The sequence below is a fragment of the Benincasa hispida genome, chromosome 6 (assembly GCF_009727055.1).
Source record: "Benincasa hispida cultivar B227 chromosome 6, ASM972705v1, whole genome shotgun sequence".
In the NCBI taxonomy this organism is placed as follows: Eukaryota; Viridiplantae; Streptophyta; class Magnoliopsida; order Cucurbitales; family Cucurbitaceae; genus Benincasa; species Benincasa hispida.
Window position 1 is genome coordinate 33,002,785 of NC_052354.1, and position 10,191 is coordinate 33,012,975.

The window sequence follows — 10,191 nt, forward strand, 5'->3', positions numbered from 1 at the left end:
TAAATCACACTTATTTTAGCAAAGTCTAAAAGTGTTAGAAATTAAATTGAAATCTACACAAAAAAAAAAAAAAAAAAAAAAAAACCTAAGTTATACTAGGGGTTCTCAAATGACCCGAACAACATAGACTACCCAACTTAAATTGTAAGGGTTGGGTTGGGTTGGTTTTAATTTTTGGATTGGGTTTGGTTGGATGTTTCTTTTTTTTTTTCCAGATTGACTTGGATTCGGGTTATACTTTTAAAAATTCGGGTTGACCCAACTCAAACTTTATATATATATTGAAACTCATATATAATTTTATGATATTTGTATGGAGTTTGTAATAGATATCTTGAATTTTGATATTTAACATTTAATTTTTATGAAAGTTTAATTATTAGTATGTGTTGTACACAAATTTAAGTATTTTAAGTCAATAAAAAATAAAAATAAATACTCGACAACCCAACTCAACCCAAATTTTAAAGGTTGGTTTGAGTTGGAGACTCTATTTGGGTTAGCCAATCCGATCAACCCAAATTTTTGGATTGATCAAAAAAATCCCCTCAACCCAATCCATGACACCCTAAGCTATACTTGGTATTAAAAAAAAAAAAAAAAAAAGGCAAAAGGTGTATTTTACTCCCAATATTATTGTATAAAGTATTTTTAAAAACCAATTGCTTCATCTAGTAAATGTATAATAAACCCAATTAAAAAAAAATAATTAAAATATGAGACAATTATATTTATTTTAAGAAATAGGGTAGGGATGAGGATTAAAATTTTGAATAGAAAATAAGATGGAAATGCATCTTTTGAACCCTTTCAGCAATCCTCATAGTCATAGAGATATGTCAATATATTGTGTTATAAATACAAAATCCAACTAGGTTTGAAAATGATTTAAAGTCAATGGTTTGTTTTTAATTTAAGAAAAAAAATTAAATTTAGGGTATAAGGTTTTGGCAAACAACTAATTCCCAACATCCCCATAAAGCTAAAAGTAGAGGGAATAAAATAATAAAAGTTTGTGGTCAATAATTCACACATTTCCTTATCATCAATAAATTATTGAACAAAGAAAAATCAGATCATATATATAAAGAGAAAAATCTATGAAACTTTTCATTTTAATATTTAAATCAATGGCAAAAGCTAACCAATATTAAAGGCAGTGAATGGAAAAATAAAATAAAGAGAAAAGACAAAGTTTGTGGTGAATAATTCACATTACTTTGTCATCTATAAATTATTCAACAACAAAAAAATCAGATCATATAAAAGAGAAAAATCTTTTGGATCTGGTATTTTCTTCTCTTTCTATTCTACACTTATTTCTCTCTGTTAGTTTTTTTAGTTACATGCATTGTTTAGAATGAGAATTATATTTATTACCTACCTTTTTTTTTTTATTTTTCAAAATTTAATTTGATTTTTTTAACTATGGATAAAAAGTAGATGATAAAAGAAGAAAATTTGAGATCGACCTAGTATTTGTAGGTTTAATTTTTAAAAACAAAAATTCATAAGCCAAATCGATACCAAATTCAGCCTTTGGCTTTCCAAAATTAGGCTTGTAAACTATATGGGTAGTTATAAGTTTATTTGTTTTATTATCCAATTTTTACAAATACTTTAAAAATCTAAGCCAAATGTTGAAAATTAAAATAAAATAACTCTTAAAATTTTATTTTTGCTATTTTGAATTTAACTGGAAGTTTTCTTTAAGAAAAGTGAAAACTATAATAAAGAAAGGAAAAAAAATCATGGTAAGAGGATAAATTTCAAAAATAAAAAACTAAAAACTAAGGTTGTTTGATAACCATTTCGTTTTTTATTTTTTATTTTTTAAAATTAAGCCTATAAATACATCTTCCACCTCTAAATCTTGATATCTATTTTTAACTCATACTTTCAAAAACCAAGTCAAAATTTGAAAAAAGAAAAGTAGTTTTTATTATTTATTTTTTTTTTTTGAATTTGGCTAAAAATATAACTCTTCCATTTAAGATTGATACAAATCATGATAAGAAAATGAAATAAAATAGGTTTCATTTTCAAAAACCAAAAATAAAAAACGAAATGTGTACTAGACGGAACTTAAATAAGTTTTGGAAAAGTGTTTTTAAAACAAACAACCAGAAAAAAAAAATACAATGTGTGTTATTTTTATGAATTTGAAGAAATTGGAGAAGAAGAAGAAAGTGAGTTCGAGGAGTCGTAGAACGTAAAAAAAAACGAATAATTGGTGGGAAGTATAACATTTGATTCAACTAAAGGTATAGTTGTCTTTTTATCTGCTAATTAAAATGAAGTGTAACGTACTTTTTTATTTTTTTTGGTCTCGATATCGATTTTGGTCGAGATATCACTAGGACATCCCAAATTACATGTATATGAAATTTGTTGGGCCAAAAAGATGCTATTTGTACAATATGAAATTTGTTGTGCTACTTTAGACAATTACGCATGGGGATAAATTTCAATTATATCCCTTTATTCAAAAGCTTGAATTGAATCCTCTAACCTTAAATTAAGCTAGATTATATACATGTACATGTATATGTATACCTCTAACTTCAAAAAATTTATTATTACCTTTGAATTTTGTTCCAAAAATATATATGGACTTTCAAAAATTTCATTAATATCCTTAAACTTTAAAAAAGAAATAATAAATATTGTTATTGCTCATCAGTTTGATAGATGAAAAACATTAGTAGGTTAAGAAATACCCAACTTTTAAAATTCTCATTGATATCCTTAAAACTTAAATTAAAAACGCTACCATTAGTATATGATAAAAATTGTCAATATCTTGTTTAAAAAATGTCCCTAATTTTCAAAAGTTGCATTGATACCTCTAAACTGAAAAAACAATTCAAAAATACAACTATCGTTAATACATAGATGGAACTATGTTAATACTTTTTTTCAAAAATATCCCTAAAATTTCAAAAGTTGCATGTATCTTCACTTCATCAAATTCATATCGAAGAAATTTGGATTAATACCATCAACCTTAAAAAACGAAGGTTAAAAAATTCTAACCATAAGTATATGGACAAAAAAATTTATGTACACCCTATCACCTCCTTCTTTCATTTCATCTCTCTATTATGCTATAATTTATGACAAAATACTTCCCTTTTTTTTTCCTTTTTTTTATTCTCTTCTTCAATACCATTTTATTCCCCTTCTTCCATTACTTCTTTAAAACTACCTCATTCAATCAATATATATAGGTTATAGAAAAAAAAGAAGAAAAATAATGGAACCAATTTAAATGTTTTAACAAAGATTATTGATAAATGCCATAATTTGATTGCATTTCACCTTTAAATTATTGTTAATTCATGTGAGAATGGGTATAAAGTGCATCATAAAAGCCAAAAGTGGTCTTAATTTAATTAAAAAAAAGTTATCACATGGTTACATAAATCATTTGGGATGATTTGAGGATGTTTTAAAGTGAATAAGACTATTTTGAGATAATTTGAGCAATGTTGTAAGTTTACAGGAAAACTAGAAAATCGCTTAGATGCGACTACATCATATTTCAATACCATCATATTATGTCCAATCAGAATTCGTATTTAGCATATTTATTTATTTGTAGTTATTTACGATTATGACCCTAGGGTTTAAAGTAATGCCCTATATAAACTCTCTAACCCTAGAACCGTCGTTTGATGTAATTTTTCTGAAAACATTCTCCCTAATAATACTGTTCTGCCCCTGTCTGTGGATGTAGCTAACACACCGTTAGTGAACCACATATATTTGTGTGTCGTAACAGAAATAATCAAAACAAGAGGAAATCCAAGCTTGATCCGAAAATCTCATACAATAGTTGAAGGAAACTTCGTCATCTTCAAGAACGAGAATTCCTCTAAAGATGGGTCGTTATTAGTCTATCTTCACTAAAGAAATTGTGTTGTAAGTGAGATTCACCTTGAAAAATGTTGAACTGAACTCATAGAGAGCCCTAAAAATGTATATAATTTGACTCAACACCTTCTACATTTTCTAAAATTCTCTTTAATTCCTCTACTATTTTTCTTCTATCTTTGTTGTTACTAGACATTTTCTACCACAATATAATTCTCGGATTCATATTCAATGAAGTGTTCTTATTTCTCTTTACTCATGTATTAACTTTCGTAAGGGGTTCGATTTTGTGAATATCTTAATGGCTTAACTAATGCAATCACATTGCACCATTCTCTTGCTTTCTATTTATTTTGATGAAACATATCTTATCTTGTTAATCTAAATTTATCATGTAAGTTAGCATATTTATGGAGTCTTTATATTGAGAAGGTTAAGATAAGATCGATCTCACAAAAGAATACGAGACTAAAAGCCTAGACATATGTTGTCATGTGGCCTTAGACATAAGACACACTGTAAGATCAAGAGATTATATGAAACTATCTAAGATCTAATTAGTTATAGAAATATAATATAGGACTAACTGTTTGCTTCTAAGGGTACTTGAAAACAAGATTAAACAAAAGTTGTTCTCAATTCACAGAAATAAGTCAATGCAATAGCAACGTGGTCGCATAGCCTAAGACAAGTTATCCAAGGGTGGAATCTTGACTTGGACTCTTTGTTTTTTATTATTGTCTATCTTTATTATTTGGAAACAATTCAAAATCACTCATTTTTATTAGTTATCACTTAGTTTATATTGAAAACTCTTTCTTGATGAATTGAATTACATAAATAATCTCGTGGAAAAATGATAGTTAGAGTTATTCCATAATATTACTTGTTGATAGTGTGTACTTGCACTTGACCCTGAGTATTCTAAATCATTTTTCATTCATACACATTTTTATCATCAATTTTACATTAGTAGTTGAGTGTGTATTTAATACGTTTAGGTTAAATGCACAAAAAGAGAGACATGTTAAGAATATTTTGGTCATACGAGGACAACCAATTGGAGAGAAAAGAAAGAAAACATGTACATTACCAAATTTTTAATGAAAAAGATTTTATTAATTCTCTTTTACGTTTAAGTTTGTCTATTTCTCGTGGTCTGTTATAAAGGTTTTTCATGATCGAAGATGATATTCTTTTATTATGTTTTTTTTTTGTATTTGATAGTTAATTGTTTTGCTAAGTTTTGAGGGGAGATAATTTTTATTTAGGAATTTTGTAGAATTTTATACTTTAATTAACTTAAGGTTTTGGAATGATGAGTTGTTATTGGCTCTTCTATATTGAAATTTAGTTACTTAATAAACTTCAAGAGATATATAGAGAGTTCTATCCAAAATAAAACTTTTTCCGTTGAAGAGTCAGTACTGGCCATTGGCTTTCTAGGGAGGGGAGTCAAAAATCACTTTTGCCTCCTCATTTGCAATGTGGCGTTTCTTATTTCGGATGCGGGTTGTTGGAAGGAGGATCTAATCCAATCGAGTTTTATCTAAGATGATGCAAACGCAATCTGACAACATAACGAGGATAAGATTGTACGGAAACTCGACAAGAAGGGAGCTTTTGATGTTGAAAGTGCTTATTTCTTGTGTTTGAAGTTGGATAATTTCAACTTTTCCTCCTTAAAAGGCTTTCGCAATCCTTATGAAAGGCCAAGGCCCCTCCTAAAACTAAGATTTGTTGTTGGAAAATTATTCTAACTAAAACTAATCTAACTAAGAAAAATGTCCTAACTGAGGTTAAGTGAGTTTTCTGCAGGAATCGTGTGGAAATTGTTGCATATATTATATGGCGATGCCGAGTAACCAAAGAGATTTGGTCTCGGTTTTGAAAATTTTCATAAAATAATCCAAAAAATAAAAACTTTTCTATGGATGACCTTTTCCACGTGTGAAATACTAGATATACCCTTACTTTTTAAAACTAAACAATCGCCTATTCCATCTCATTTACAAGCACACCTGTTCGCATTCCCATTCGAGTACTCCTCTCAGTTTTCTCTCAACGTCTCTCTTCGTCTTCAAAGTCATTCGCTGCTCGCCGGTTTTATCTACTCATTTTCACCTTCGTTTCAACTCTGTCTCCACCGTTCCAATAATCTGAAAGGTGTGGTACTTGTTGGCTTGTATGTCTTAAAACTCGCCGTTTGTAATATTAAACATATTCTATTTGCAATAAAGATGTTACTGACCGTTTCTTCAATAAAATTGTTATTGAATATGTAAATTACACTTGTGGTAAAATTTCGGAGTCATTAAAGTGCGGTTGTCGCCTCCATTCTTGCCTATGACCAACTAGGTAAATCAGTTCTGCGTATGCAGCAAGGACACAATCAATAGCATGCAGCAAAGACACAATCAATAGCAAACCATTTTGCACACAGAGTTTGAGCATTTATGTACCGCAGTGCAACCACAACAATTGCATGCAAACAAGGAATCTCTAGACATGTGAATTCCATGTAACTACACGTACGTGCATGAAGATCCACCAACCCTCCCAAATGTTCATCATGTACATTGATTACATGCATGTCAACCAGGAAAACACGGTACGTTCTAGATTTCAATTCTTCGGCCTTCAGAATATCAAATGCATAATCATAAACTATGTTTATGCATGAAATTATGTTTGTTCAATGAATGTAGAACCAACCTTGTAACCACTCGCGTATGTGCTCCAATAGTTATGTGATGGGGAGCTCTTAAGCATCCTTTAGTACTGCATTAAGATATTCTACTATGTTTGTGGTCATCTTCTCATACCTACAGTGGACTTGATAAACTCTTGCCCACCGATGTACCCCAATTTCTTTGAGATATCTCGTCACACCAGAATACCGTTGGAGTTTGGCCCAATAAATTTCAAAATCAGACATCTTATATGTTGGGATTGGTGTCCTAAATCTCCTTGTAACTCATAGTTTGTAAACTTTGTATAAACATATTGTTGTTAATAAAATAAGTATTATTTTATCAACATATACTCAATCCAATAAACTAAGATCCTAAGTTATTTTATCTAATTTAAACAAGTATGTAGAGACATACAAGTGGATCTTGTTTAAATAATAACCTAAACGGTCTGTAGTAGATGGATATTACTGGATATCTTATCCTAGTGACACTACGGATATGGCCCGCTTTGTAGGTGTTACAAGTGTTGTAAAGTACTAGAAATGATCTGATCTTGATCATTCATGTAGAGACATGTAAGCCGGAATATCCTATACAAAGAGTTTGTATAAGACTGGACCAAGAAATTATTAGTCTCTTTATATAACGGCATTAATAATAGAGACTTACATTTCACTAGGATGATCATAGGTGACATGACCTAAATTCTGATTGAGTTGTGGACTCCTGCTCATGAAGGTGGTCCTTTGATTTGTATGAGTGAGTAGGGCCAAATTACCAATTCAATAAGCCTACCATTTTGGGGATTCGTCTGACTGGAGAGCTGGGAACATAGCTACACGAGACGGAATTCACTCTTTCTCCGATGTAAAGACAAATAGATAAATTGCTTCCTTAAAGGCTGATTCCAGGGCTTGAACATAATGGCCACACCCTCTCTTGGCCCGAAAGGGACTTGGTCATAGTTGAACTATGACTTATTGTTCATTAGTGGGATCAGTGGTACTTAAAGAGTTAGATGTAACTACAGGGGAAAAACAGTAATTTTGGGCCAGCTGTACTTACGAACAATTTGTGAAAGGTCATCGAGCTGTTGATTGGTTATATCCAATGGACACAGAAATTTATCTGTAGTGCGAAGAGTGCAGTTGTCGATCTTTAGTGGATGATCGACAGTTAACAGATGTTGGGTAATTTAATTAAATAGTTTAATTAATTATTCGAGTACCGTTGGAGCTTTAATCTACAAGTCCATAAGGCCCGTTTGTAGCTCAACAGGGATTTAATTGAGAATCATTTTTAGATTAATTTTAAGTGTTCAAATTAATAGAGGGAATTAATTATATGAGATATAATTAATTAAATTAATTATATATGAGATATAATTAATATAATGTATTTGATACATTATATATAAGGTAATATGAGAGGAATTTGAATATGATTCAAATACTAATTATATGAATGAAATTCATGTAATTAAATTTAATATAAATATGATTTATATTAAATACCATAAATAAGTTGAGAGGAATTAAATATTTGGATATGATTCAAATATCAATTATATGAATGAGATTCATATTAGTGAGTTTACTATAAATGTGATTTATATTAAATGTCATGTATGGTTGAGAGAAAATATATCTATAAGTTATATTATATTTGATACAATATGTTTATGATTATATGTTATATGGGATATAACATATGTTTTATATACATATAATAAGGTTGTCATTATATATAATTGTTATTAATTTAATTTTATTAAATTATTAATTAATTAAAACTCCCTCCCCTTAATTTCTCTTAGCCAAATACGTGATGAGAGGGGTCAGAGAAAGGGATGGTGTTAATTCATCTTCCTCTATGAAACACTGAGAAAATAGTTCTTTGTGGAAAAACAAAAAGAGAAGAACTTTTCTTCTCTTCCCTCTCCGCCTTATTCCCTCTTCTAAAACCCTAAGGCAGAGCCCACGCCTCCTGCCATTCTCAATCCTGAGGAGAATACAGGGGACTTCGTTTGGTGATGTCTCTTTTGAGGAAGGAGATCTGTTTGTAACTTGTTCGAGGGATTCTTGAAGAATAATCTTCAAAGGTAAGGGTTTCTGAAACCCTAAGTTTTCCTTTATTATTGCATGCTATAATTTATGTAAATGCATATCTTATTCTTGTTTTACTGTAAAACTTACATTCAATGAAAAATGGATTTGGGACGATCTTGCTTCCACTAAAGGTTCTCTTCTCATAGAGTTCCTTCACTATATGCTTTGACCACAACATAAAAATGTGGGATTATATCATCAATTTTTAATTGGATCATCAAGTTATTTTGGATGTGATATATGCATAGCGCATGAAATGCCTTAGGAAATACAGATGCGACTGTTTTTCCAATTGAGATATGATGGTCAGATATAATGACTAATTCTTGAATTTATTCGATTGAAACCTTTAAATAAGTCATGAACCAGGTTCAAGCTATATCGTTCTCATCAGGATACTAAATGCAACTAGGTAGATGTTGTTGTCACCGTCGATGCACGTTGTTATTAACAACATACCTTTGTATTTCTCATGTAAGTAGGTCCCATCAACCACAATGAAAGGACGAATGTAGTTCAAGAATTCCCTAATGCACGGTCTTAATGTCATGAAGACATATTTAAAGTTTTGTTCATCTTCTATTTCAACCTAAAAAAAAGTACTTGGATTTGCAAGTTAAGTGCTTCACTGAATGTCTTAACAAAGGCATATGATCCTTCTGGCGACTCTCGTGCTTATACCAATACATATTCTCTTGCGCAGTAAACCTGTCCATAGCTTATATTCACTCTATAATTTCTTCATACGTCTTCAATTATATCCCTTGGGCGATATGATCGACAGAATTTATCATATTTGGACTTGACTAAGTGTCCAATAACCCAACTTTTAGTCTGTCAATGATTACACTCTTTATTTCAAGTGCGCGTATGTATGCTTGGATACTTTGTCACCTTAAAGGAATCACTTCCTACTAATTTTTTTGCACAGACACGCCACTTACATTCCTCCACTAAGCACTGCATGGTTAACAAGCTCTTCGTCAACTTCTTTACACAGTAGTCAAAATTCTTTCTTATCACAAGCATTGACAATTTAACAGATAAATCATACTTGAAAAAGAAAATCTAACCAACCTTTATATCCTCTTCATTCAGACAATTGTGAGGTACTGAGATAAGTTCATCATAAGATGGGCCATCAGATGCTCTAGGTACATCTACGAATGACTAGGTATGAACACTTTGTTGTATTGGATCTGAGGGCATCACCAGTTGTGAGATTAGAACGGGTGGGGTTGGAACACGAATAAAAGGTGTTTAAATTGATTGTGGGCCTAGAGGTTGTCCATATCAATATCAATATGAGTCTGTGAGGTGCATCTCGTTTGGATGTTGTGACTTATCCAAGTTTCATTTCCATCATCTCCCAGGTTACATGGTTCGATGTTCTCATCTAGTGAAGACAAGTTATGTCTAGATGTGGTTGGAACGCCAAAGTCCTAACTAGTTAGAATGGTTGGAATGGTCGGATTGCCCTGATGGTACATGTTCTCAGTGTAAGATTTAAA